The following is a 13721-nucleotide window of genomic DNA, read 5'->3' as shown; positions in this document are numbered from 1 at the left end:
CTGATGCAAAATAGAGAAGTGAGAGGGATCAAGAAGTCATTTAAAGCATGTCAAATTAAAGAAAAATAACTTTAAAGTACAAACCATTTACAAACCAGCCATTTCCCAATTCTGGTCAAAATAAAATTAAAACTGCAACTTAAAAAATATAATGTTTATGATTTTTGTGTTCAGAAAATTGGAATATTCAAATACTATCACTTACTTTTTCTATTGCAATCTACAATAAGTAATTTTACATTCTTTTACAAATAAATAGAAATTTTAAGAAAATTAACAACTGCTAAGGTACTGATAGAAATAATTAACCATTTTTTTGCCCCAATCACTGGAATCTAAGCTATTTAAAATACTGCAACATACATTGAAAAGAATATGCCAGTTATTTTCCCTTCGCAATGTCTTTATATTTTAAGACATAACTTCAAATTTGGAAACTGTGATCAATCTTCATCTCACACCAAGTACTGAAATTACTGAATGCTTTGTAACATATCTTTGTTTCTCGCTACAAAATTGACAATTAATAGGCAATCAATCATATCACCGTATCATTCTACTAAATAAATATTTTCAACCATGCCCTTGACTCCTACCACCCGAAACAGAAATACAACCTCAGGGCTCACTGCACTAACACATTCTCCACAGGATCATCAATGAGGACACTTAATGAACTTTTCACAGTTCAAACGAGTTTAATAGACCTAATCCTCTTCTGCAACTTCCTTCTAAAGTTTTCTAACAAATCTCCATCAAGGATCAAGCCAGGAAGAACACTTTGGTGTCCTAAATTTAAAAGGCTCCTTTGATCTCCTACACCACTTAGCAGCTGCATTTCTGTACACTTAAAAGAAACACGAAACTCACCAGATTTGTTTGTTTGTTTTTCATTTGGGCAACCTTCAAACAGAGGAAACTACAGTGACTCCAGCTGTCTCCTCATATCCTTCTGCCAAATCCAGGAGGTGTGACAGGTGCAGGCGAGCGCAGCCGGCGTGCGGAGCAGGACTGAGGGGTCGGGAGCCGCCGGGGCGGGGCAGGGGGGAAAGCCCAGGCAGGAGCCTGCCACAGGTTGGGGCAGCGATTGGCTTTGGGCGGCTCTGTCTTCTAGCTTTGCCTCCAGTGGCGTGGTGAGTTAGCAAATGACGGCTAACTCCTGTGCTCCGAGGGCTGACTCCTAGTGAAAGCCCCAGTACTCCTGTGTCCACTGTGGAGCTGAATCAATGCAAAGAGGAAAAGCTGGATTAATCAAACATTCCTTCATGCAGTCACACCAAAGGCCACCTACAACAAAGGAAATCATTTCTTCGTTTCCTAACGGGATGATAATGACTCCGGCCCTCACCTTACACTGTCTGTGTAGTGCATTGATTATTAATACTCCACAAAATGTTTTCTGACCCAGGTCCTATTTATAGCAGAAGTCTCCTTTGTTTACAGCGCCTTGTGGGATCAGGAGGGAATATACCATTTACCCTGCAGAGCTGGGGCTTTGCCTCCGGAAGGCTCATCTCTTAAACTAAATATAAATATGAACCATGATGCTTCATATTAGTAACAAAGTGCAATAAAACGAATAGTGGCTGCATCCTTGTTCACTTTTCTCTTTTATGCATGAGTGAGTGCACAGATTAAGATGAACCTGATGAACCACCAGCATCCTGATGCTGATGAGGTGCTACCTTCTGACGTAAGAGTCGCACTTGGGGAATGTACACAGTTCTCTCCAGAGGTGCTAAAGTTTGTTTTCCTATATTGTGCAATGCTCCAGAAATAGAGACAGGGCTCACATCTAATCCAACTTTCACATTCCTGAAATGTTTCTGAAAATAAAATTCTCATTTCCTTTTTTGTGACTTTAGCTATGTTTTGCTTCTCAATTTCACAATGAAATTTCTGAAAAGCAATGATGATCCTCATACAATTTTTTAAGCGCCTTTCTCAAATTAGACCTCTTCTTGCCTTCTTAAATTAAAATCCGAGGGTGCTGATTTTAATGGACTTTTTTGGAGGCGAGGGGGGGAGGATGATAATACCAAAGCTAAATAAATGAAGTAAGTGGGCCAGATTAAAATATATGATGATAATATGCAGTATATTTGATAGGGGTAAAAATCCTATAGCAAATTAACATCAACATTAGCCAGGAGGTGTTAGTATCAAGACCTTAAAGAGATCTTGAACAGGCCATCACGTCACATATGAGGTCACTGAAGCCCCCAAAGGTTGTATGACTTGCTTGATGCCCCATAGCAAGTTCACTTGTTCATGAGGAATGAACCCAGGTATCCTATGTTCCAGAGCTGCGCTCTTTCCATAACATCGTGGTTTGTACTTGTTAAGTATTGTATTCATTTTCTTTTGTTGCATAAGAAGTTACCACAAAGGTAATGGCTTAAAACAACAGACATTTCTTATCTCATACAAGTTTCTATGGGTCTGGAGTCCACGCAATGCCTAGCTGGATCCTCTGTCCAGAGTCTCAAAGGTGTCAGCCAGCCTGCATTTCTTTTTGGAGCTCAGGTTTTTCTTCCAAGTGCATGTGGTTGTTGGCAGAATTTATCTCCTTGTGGTTGCAGAACTGAAGGCCCTATTTTTCTTGATAACTGTGAGCTGGGGACCACTCTTAGCAACTAGAGGCCACCCACAGCTGTGGCCCTCTCACAACTTGGCAACTTACTCCTCCATATGGACCAGCAAGAGAATCTCTCCCCAGTCCACTAAGACAGTCTTATGTAATGTAATGCAATCATGCGACTGACTATCCCATCACCTTTGCCATAATCTATTGGCTAGAAGCAAGTCCCAAGTTTTGCCTCCATTCAAGGGGATAGGATTATGCAAGGCCATGACTCATAGGGGGTCATCTTAGAATCTTGCCTACCACAAGCATAATTTAAGAACTAAAAGCACCGGGGCTTCCCTGGTGGCACAGTGGTTGAGAGTCTGCCTGCTGATGCAGGGGACACGGGTTCGAGCCCTGGTCCGGGAGGATCCCACATGCCGCGGAGCAACTGGGCCCGTGAGCCACAAGTACTGAGCCTGCGCGTCTGGAGCCTGTGCTCCACAACAAGAGAGGCCGCGACGGTGAGAGGCCCACGCACCGCGATGAAGAGTGGCCCCCGCTTGCCACAACTGGAGAAAGCCCTCTCACAGAAGCGAAGACCCAACACAGCAAAAATAATAAAATTAATTAATTAATAAAAAAAGACTTTGTTTAAAAACATGGTCTCAGAACTTTAAAAAAAAAAAAAGTAAAAGCACCGACATATATGTGCAACAGTCCTGCCACTTCCTATTAGCTACTGTTACAAGACTAGTTGCATCAAGGATTTCTGTTCATTGTTTGCGCCTTCACCTTAGTCTGCTCAGGCTGCTGTAACAAAATACCACAGACTGGGCGAGTTAAACAACGGTTTATTTCTCACAGTTCTGGAGGCTGGGAAGTCCAAGATCAAGGTGCCAGCAGATTCAGTGTCTGGCGAGGGCCCTTTTCCTGGCTTCTAGCTGTACTCTCACATGGCAGAGAGAGAATGCTTCTGTCTCTTCCTCTTTTTATAAGAGCATTAATTACATCATGAGGGCCCCACTCTCATGACCTAATCTAACTCTAATTACCTCTCAAAAAACCCACCTCCAAATCCTATCACATTGGAGGTTAGGGATTCAACATATGAATTTTGGGAGGACACAAACACTCAGCCTATATCAACCTTACAGTTTGGTTCTTTTTCTGTTTCTTTCACCGTAGTAGCCTGAAGCTGTGAGGTCTTTTTATTTTTGTCAGTTGTCTTATTTCTTTAGCTCACAGGCTGAGAAAATTCTTGATCGTGGACTATCTTAAGGATCAGCCTATTTTACTTGAAACAGGAAGCATCTAATAGGGCTGAGTCTTCTTTTGATGCCATGCATTTGGGAGGTACCCAAATGATTTCACAAATGGATAGCATTTAGCCAAGCAGAGACTGGGAAAAAATAAATGGTATGTTGACAACCAGAGGAGAAATTTTCACCATTTGGTATGAGCAGCTTTACAGACATCCATGGCTAGGACTTGGATGAGTGTTGAGTTTTTGGAAGAAGCTAGGAAAACACTTGCTTAGCAGCATTTGTGATATAATAGAAAGGAAAAAAAATGGAATTTGAGATTAAGGTCTGGATTAAGTGTCACAACTAGCTCTATGACTTTTGGCAAGTCAATGAAGACCTCTGATTCCTTCTTCCACATACTGTATATAAATACAGGGATAATAATATCTTTTCAGGTTACTGATGAGAAGCAGATGAGAATATGAATGAGAAAACAGCATCTTAGCAATCACTTTAGCATAAGGAGAATAAATTCACTTTGGGATAAGATCAGAATTTGGTTTAGGTTATGTTGGCCACAGGCCAGGGTTGATATGTTATTTGATTGAGTCAGATTTGTAGAATCTAAAAGTTATACATATGTAAGGTATTACATACTATTTAAATTTATTTGGTGTGTTATAAATTGCAAAATTCATTCAAGCTTAGTATAAGAATTAAAACAACGCATGATAAAAGGATAAAGATGTAATCCCATCCTTGTTCCATTCCCGCCTCCTAAAATATGCAATATTAAGACTAGTATGTACTTTTCCATGCCTATTCCCTTGCCCATGTTTGTGTATAAATATATACATATATGTGTAGAAACATACACACACAAATATAAGTGATTATTTACTTGTTTTAACAAAAACAGAATCCTATTATACAAAGCACTCTGTAAATTAAAACTTGACAGAGTATCATGGGCCATTCATATAAGGCAGTATACATAAAACTACATTTATTCTCTTTCCCCCTAATTTCTGTATGTGAATGTGTGTGTGTTTATTTGGATATCGCACATCTACTTTTTAGTCTAGATATTTTTATCCTTGCTTTCCATCTATCATCTTTCCTTTGCCCCCAAACCTATCACCACCCCTCCAGGTAACCCATGTTAAAATTTACTGTGTATCTCTCTAATCATATATACACACATACACCCAGTCACTTATATGGGAGAGTCGTTACTGTTTTATAAGAATTAGATTGTATTATACATACTTCTCCAAATTTTTGTTTGCTTAGTCAACAGTATTTCCTAGAAATCCATCCATCCAAGATGACTGATACAGGTCTAGTTCATTCCTTTTAATAGATGAATAACTTTCCATGCTGTGGGTTTGTCATAATTTACTTAACTATTATGAACGATATGACAATAAATACTATTATTTATATTTCCTTTTGTAGTTGACATTTTATCTCCATGGAATACATTTCTATAAGAGGAATTGATAAGACAACAGATATGTATATTTTTCTTTAATTTTAGTAGGCCTTGCCACGTCTCTTTCCAAAAGGATGTCACAAATCCTATCATCAGCATATGAATGTACTCTTTCATGTGTGTGTCCCCCAAGACAGGACTTTACATTTCCATGTTTGTTTAATTTTATCAGTCTAAGGTCAGTAAATTGATATATCAACTTTTCATGCATTTACTGAGCACATACTTTTTCCATATTTCTACTAGTTTGTCTTAACCAAGTTTTAAGTGATGTGTGTATAATTATGGATATAAACCCTTTGTCTTTTGATTTACTTTTTCTAAATGTATCATTTATTACTTTGATTATGCTATCACATATCATAACTGTTAAGTTTTTTTTTTTAATTTATTTATTTATTTTTGGCTGCTTCGGGTCTTCGTTGCTGGGTGCTGGCGTTCTTTGTTGCAGCAAGCAGGGGCTACTCTTTGTTGCGGTGCGCGGGCTTTCTCACTGCGGTGGCTTCTCTTGTTGCGGAGCACGGGCTCTAGGCACGTGGGCTTCAGCAACTTTGGCTCACAGGCTCTACAGTGCAGGCTCAGTAGTTGTGGCACACAGACTTAGTTGCTCCGTGGCATGTGGGATCTTCCCAGACCAGGGCTCGGACCCATGTCCCCTGCACTGGCAGGCAGATTCTTAATCACTACACCACCAGGGAAGCCCACATATCATAACTGTTTTTAACTTTGAATAAATATAACTACATTTTTCTTTTATAGGTCTGAGTTTCCAGTCTTGATTATGCATTTCTCTCCCACTGCTCTATGTAGTCTAGGTTTTCTTGCAAAAATTTTTTTTTCAAGACACATAGGTTGGCCTCCAATGTTTACAGTTATCAGGGGAACTACTTTTTAGATCAAATTTGGAATATTTTTTTCAAGAGAAGTTAAAGTAATTAACTGTGGCCCAAAATATCTCAATAGAATATTTTTTTCAAATAGATTTATACTTTCCCAAGGTTTTTTTGTTTTTTGTTTTTTGCGGTACACAGGCCTCTCACTGTTGTGGCCTCTCCCGTTGCTGAGCACAGGCTCCGGACGCGCAGGCTCAGCGGCCATGGCTCACGGGCCCAGCCACTCCGCGGCATGTGGGATCTTCCCGGACCGGGGCACAAACCCACGTCCCCTGCAACGGCAGGCAGACTCTCAACCACTGCGTCACCAGGGAAGCCCCCAAGGCTTTTTATTTTATTTTTTATATTTTTATTGGAGTATAGTTGATTCACAATGTTGTGTTAGTTTCGGGTGTAAGCAAAGTGAAACAGTTATACTATACATACATCCACTTTTTTTAGATTCTTTTCCCTATAGGCCATTACAGAGTATTGAATATTAGTTATCTATTTCACATATAGTAGTGTGTATATGTCAATCCTAATCTCCCAGTTTATCCCTCCCCCCACTTACCCCCAGTAACCATATGTCTGTTTTCTACATCTGTGACTGTTTGTTTTGTAAATAAGCTCATTTGTACCGTTTTAGATTCCACACATAAGCAACATCATATGATATTTGTCTTTCTCTGTCTGACTTAGTTCACTCAATGACAATCTCTAGGTTCATCCATGTTGCTGCCAATGGCATTATTTTGTTCTTTTTTATGGCTGAGTAATATTCCATTGTATATATGTACCACAGCTTCTTTATCCATTCCTCTGTCGATGGACATTTAGGTTACTTCCATGCCCTGGCTATTGTAAACAGTGCTGCAATGAACATTGTGGTACATGTATCTTTTCGAATTATGGTTTTCTCCGGATATATGCTCAGGAGTGGGATTGCTGGGTCGTATGGTAGTTCTATTTTCAGTTTTTTAAGGAACCTCCATATTGTTCTCCGTAGTGCCTGTGTCAATTTACATTCCCACCAACAGTGCAAGAGGGTTCCCTTTTCTCCACACCCGCTCCAGCATTTATTGTTTGTAGATTTTTTGATGATGGCCACTTTAACCAGTATGAGGTGATACCTCATTGTAGTTCTGATTTGCATTTCTCTAATAATTAGTGATGCTGAGCATCTTTTCATGTGCTTTTTAGCCATCTGTATGTCTTCTTTGCAGAAATGTCTATTTAGACCTTCTGCCCATTTTTTGATTTGGGTTGCTTGTTTTTATGATATTGAGCTACATGAGCTGTTTGTATATTTTGGAGATTAATTTCTTGTCAGTTGCTTCGTTTGCAAATATTTTCCCCCATTCTGAGGGTTGTCTTTTTATTTATGGTTCCTTTGCTATGCAAAACTTTTAAGTATAATTAGATCCCATTTGTTTATTTTTGTTTTTATTTTCATTATTCTAGGAGGTGGATCGAAAAACAACTTGCTGCAATTTATGTCAAAAAGTGTTCTGCCTATGTTTTCCTCTAAGAGTTTTATAGTGTCTGGCCTTACATTTAGGTCTTTAATCCATTTGGAGTTTATTTTTGTGTACGGTGTTAGGGAGTGTTCTAATTTCACTCTTTTACATGTAGTTGTCTAGTTTTCCCAGCACCACTTATTGAGGGGACTTTGTTTGTTTGTATGAATATTTGCATTCCCATCTTTAATCATCATAGAGACCTAGCTTCTGATTTCTAAATTCATTCTGATTACTAGGACAAATTCCTAAAACCAAACATTCAGTGTTGGACTGATTCATTTTTCTCCTTTCTACAAGCCTGACAGAAATCTTACAATTCTGATTGTCTGATGTTTTACCTTCATTTTCAATATATTCAAAACAGTCATTTCTAAAACTCTTTCATTGGTTTTAAGTGATTAAAGTGTAATTCAAAATTTTTCTTTCCACCATATCATGGCATAAATATAATAACTGCTTTCATTTATTCACTGCACAGAAGGATAATGTATTGAGATATTAAAATGGGCTTTGTTTCTGCTGCAGCAGAACACAAGAGGTGCCCCACAGAAAGTAGAAATATTGTGATATCAGTCTCCCTTCCTGGCTTTTATTCTTAAAATGTGAACTTCCTGAGATTATGTTGGGTTGTCCCAGAGCAGGATGGGGGGTGGAGGAGAAGGAGCATCACTGGGTGAGGAAGGGGAGACACAGAGTCATCTGCCGGGCTGCGCGTTTAGTGAGACTGGACCCTACCCGCTGCCTCCCCCGTAGGGAATCTGGGCTGGAAGCTCCCAAGTTCTAGTGTCAGTCAACAAAGTCCCCAAGCCTAGACGCAGCACAGAGTCATGTGAAATGGCCATTTGAGAGTGGCATGAACTTCCAAATATTTTAGCAATTAAGGGCCTCCAACCCTAACCCTTTCTTTACCCTAGGCAAACAGAAGGAAATCCATGACTAAGGTTGGAGTTTGAACAAATCTGACCGAAGAAGAAAGCTCCAAAGAGATTAATACCAGCTTAAAAAACAATACTGTGGCCCTTATTTATACTTTTTAATTTCTTGAGGTATGCCAAGTTCTTTACATAAATGAAGTCTTCTTTAAAGGTGATAACCCTGTGAGTATGGTACTGTTCTTCTCCAGATGAAGAAATTTATATTAGTTCATCCAATATCGCATTGCTGGTGCGTGGCTGAATTATAGTCAAAACCCAGATTTAAAGTGTGGACTTTTAACCATTTTTCTCTATTGCTTCACGATGACATAAATAAAAGCATTTTGTAAACTATAAAGCTTTATATAAATGTAACACAAATGCAATATAACTTTTAACTACAAATGTAGTAGGATATTTTTTATATTGAATTTCCTTCCCTACCTGCCCTTATCCACCTCTCTTCTTTGAACTTGTTATCCTTTCCACCAGTAAAGCTGAGCCATGAACACAAGGCTAACTTCCCTGGATAAAGGGAAGACAGATACCTCCTATAACAAAGAAGTCATTGCTTGGCTTTGAGTTTCAAATAAAATGTTTTTATACCCAGAGGAAAAATAATCCTCCAAAAGCTAAAATGCTTTTGATTAGTCAGAGCTAGGCACTAAAGTGAAAGGAGGTTATATTTTGAATTGCAAAAAAGACCAAGTTTAGAGCACTGAGCTCAAAGAGTTTGCAAAATTAGGTCATAAAGTAGAGAAGGAAGAGAAGGATTTAACTGATGTGAGACCGGGGTGGGTCACTGAGACAAGTTTCCAACACCCTATTCTCTGAGCCTTAGCTGCAGGGAGTGTGAAATAATAGGACACCCAAGGAGGCTTGGCAGAATAACAAAGAAAGTCAGCTGGGCCCGGCTTTCCAGGGAATACCTGGAAAGAGTATAAGCTGCCTCAAGGGAGCTTGGCATTCAGCCTGCCAATGCAAGGACATGGTGCTTAGGTGATAAAAATAGCACCTGTGGATTGGCCCAGGGGAGCCTGAGGGATGCACACATTCTGAGGTGGTGCAGAGAAGGCAGCCAAAGTTTTCTGGGCTTTGTAGAGGCCAGGATTTCTTGTGAACCAGAAAAGACCCAAGTTTGAGATAAGGAAGCTACAAAATGTAAGATCCTCAAGATCACAAGCATGGCAGAACCTGGACATCATCAAGGCTTCCAGGTGATGCTCAGCAACCCACGCAGGTGCCAAACAGGATAACCATGGCCAGGCAGGACCGCAGTGGGATCCAGGGGTCAGAAGATGGCGGCAAAGCAGATGCTCCCCTCCTTGTAAGAAACAGCACTCAAACCACCCAAATATAGACCACCCTCTCCATGAAAAAGAAAAGCTTTCTTTCCTCCAAGAGACTGAGTTAACATGGAAGAGACTAAGTCGTAAACGGAAAATTGCTGAGTGACCTTTAAAAGCCAAGTAAGGGCACAACAGTCCACTGTACATCAAGTGTCACTTGATTTATATCACTCAGTATCACTTGATATTTGAGTCACAATGTGAATATTCAGATCTGACTAAACTACATTTCCTATTAAATAACCATTTCCTGTTGTTGTGTCTTTGAGGACTATAACAGAAGATACTCTGTCACCAATGGAAGCATCCACCTTTGGCTCACTGTAATGAAAGCTGTAACCTCTCTTTTGCAATCTAATTCCAAAACAGTTAATCATTCCTTAAATATATAGAGTGCCTATGTGCCAGGCTCTGTAGTCATACTGAAGATACAGTGGTGACAAGACAGAAATGATTGTTTCCCTCATGGAGCTTACAAACCAGCAGGAAGAAATACATAAAGATGCTTAGTGGTCCAGTGTGGTAACTGTTACAATGGGAGGGCACCAGCAGCTATGAAAAAGCATAAACAGGCCAGTTTGAGCACAGGATAGGTATAAGGCAGTAAGGGAGCTCTTGGCTGAGCCCTAGAGGGAAAATCAGTCCCTGATAGGAGGTGATATGGGGGTGTGGGTGGGGGGACTGCTCTGGCAGTAAAAACAGCAGGTACAAGGGCTGGAACTATATGCGAACATGTGATACTCAGTTTGGCTAGAACATATCTATGTGTCCAGATTTTTCTTTCTTTTAAATGGCATCTTTGCAGATGAATCACTAAAATCTTAAAGCTCCACTCTCCAGGATCCATAAATGTTACCTTGAGTTTCTTAGGCAAGGCTTCTCCTATTCTCTTGACATTATTCCAACTGCACAGTCCTCATAGCCCAACCTTGAGTTCAGTCATTCTAAGATCAAAATGGGATAATGGAGGGCAGGAAGTTAGCTGTCAAGACATTAAAGAATCGACCTCCCCAGGTATGCTCTATAAATATGGCCATGGTGAATAATAATATAAATAATGCCTATTGTCAGAGGTTCAAAAATGTTCTCAATTCATGGAGTCCTTAGTGTCTTCAGAATTTTTTCATGGCTCCTCTAGGCAGAGACATATCTAAAAATTCCACTTACTAAAGTAGTTAGGACACAAAAACTGCCAAGATATCAAAAAGGAATGTAGCACAATCTAATGTTGAATCTGTGAACTACCTTGAGCTAGTATTGCATGTGGTGTCCAACAGATATCAAGTATTGCTGTGTTAACCTCAAAAAATTTAAAATATCCTGCAAGGTCTCTGTGAGTTTGCTGCAGCACTGTGCGATACCTTGCTGCAGATCTAACACAACACATATGTGCCTCAGATCCACAGCTTGCCTTTCTCCAGCTCTGCTCAGTCTTTCAGAAGAGCTGACTTCTTTAGGTGCCCTTATCAACTGACTTACAGCAACGGAGATTGGACTGTCTACTTTGGAGTGGGGCAGAGTGGGGAAGAAGCAGGTTATTCTCCCATTCTCTCTATGCTCATGTAGCAGAGAGTTTGGTAGCAAGAGTCTTCTCCACAACCCCACCTCTGACCAGACAGCTTACTGTGGTCCTAGCTCCTGTCAGGTGAAAGCTGGTCCACCAGGCTCTTGTGAGACTTGCCCCCTCCCTCTGTCTTCCAGACTAGCAGTATGTGGTAGGTAGCTTCTAAAACAGCCTCCAATGATATTCACTGCTATGGGTTGACTTGTGTCCCCCACAAAAAAGATGTATTCAACTCCTAACCCTCAGAGCCTGTGAATGTGACCTTATTTGAAGATAAGGGTTTGCAGATATAGTCAAGTTGAGATCATCAGGGTGGACCCTAATCCAATACAGCTGCCATCCTTATACAAAAGCAAAAATATAGAGAAAGACAAACACAAACACAGGGAGAACATCATGTGAAGATGAAGGCAGAAATTGGCGTGATGCATCTACAAGACAAGGAGTGCTAAAGATTGCCAGCAAATCACCAAAAGCTAGGAGAGTAGCATGGAACTGATTCTCCCTCACCGCCCCCAGAAGGAAACAACCCTGCTGACACCTTGATCTCAGACTTCTACACTCCAGAAATGAGAGACAATAAGCTTCTGTTAAACCACCCAGTTTGTAGTATTGTACTTTGTTACCGCAGCCCTAGCAAACTAATATACATACTTCTAGTATTCTCACACTTGTATAATCCTCCCCCGCTTTGAGTGTGGGCTGGACTTTGTGACTCACTTTTAATAAATAGAAAACAGCAGAAGTGATGGGATATCATTTCAGATATAAAAAGACTGGGGCATGAGTGAAATAGGTGAGGGAGATTAAAAGGTACCAACTTCCAGTTACAAAATAAATTAGTCAGGGGAATGAAGTGTACAGCATGGGGAATACAGTCAATAACATTGTAATGTCTTTATATGGCAAAAGATGGTAACTAGATTTACCATGGTGATGATTTTGTAATGTACAGAAATATCAAAACACTATGTTGTGTGCCTGGAACTAACATACTGTTGTAGGTCAATTATACTTCAATAAATATATTTTTTAAAAGACTGGGACTCTATCTTGAGTGCACTCTTTCCCTCTCATAGACCACTTGCTTTAGGGGAAGCCAGCTGCCGTGACATAAGGGAACCCGGTGGAGAGACTCACATGGCAAGAGACTGGAGCCTACCAACCTTCACCTAAGTGAACGTGGAAGTGGATGCCTCATCTTAGTCAAGCACCCATAGGTAAGACAGCAACCCCAGCTAATAACTTGACTGTAAGTTCATGAGGGAATCTGAGCCAGAGGTAAACATCTAAACCACACTAATATTCCCAACCCTCAAAACTGTATGAGATAATAATTTTGTGGTAACTTTATGGATAATTTGTTACACAGCAACAGATAATTAATATAGGATGGTAATGACTTCCTGCTGTTAATTCCTAGATTACCTAAGTGTCCCCCATTTGGTTTCTCAGCTTTTCTATCACCTGTTTAGCCAATCTGGTACTAAATCTCCTGTTTTAAACTCAGAGTAGTTTCTATTTGGAGCCTGGCTGATACTTATACACAATATCACACATTCTAAGGTACAGAAATAATATAGCTGCTAAACAGTATCCATATTTGTTTTATACAGACAAAGGTAAGCTTCATCTGAGAATTTTAATGAACATTCCAATAAATCAGAACACAACAGCCCCTGCTCTTTTTCTTGTAGCCAATGGCCTGAAGGTAGTGTTTCATTGTAAAGAATGTTAATTTCTACCTTGATTCATCAAAAACGTCTTGAAATAACTGTCAGTGAGAAAGAGGCAGCATTTCTAAGGTCATCCCAGGCTCTTGGACATAGAGGAAGTAAACATTTATTATTTATGTACTGTCACAGCTATGTAGTCATAAACAATAGCTGACATTCCACATGTCAATTCTGAATTCCAAAGAGCTTAATAGAAAACTCACAACTTAACGCCAACTCCGATTCCCTTAATTTCTAGAGCAGCAGTTTCTATTTAGCAGGTTTCCCAACAATTTGAAATAAAGAAGAAAAAGATTTTGTTTTGTCTGTATTATTCATCTAAAAAGGTATTGAGGGACATTTATCTCTTCTTCAAAATCCTTATGTCTAAGAGCTTGCATGGGGACTCTGCAAACTGTATTGCTTTCTGAAATATTTCTGTGGGCTATGCATCTGCCTATGATCACTCTTGTTCA

Source organism: Grampus griseus (genome assembly GCF_964374135.1).
Source record: "Grampus griseus genome assembly, chromosome: 6".
In the NCBI taxonomy this organism is placed as follows: Eukaryota; Metazoa; Chordata; class Mammalia; order Artiodactyla; family Delphinidae; genus Grampus; species Grampus griseus.
This window is presented reverse-complemented; position numbering follows the sequence as displayed.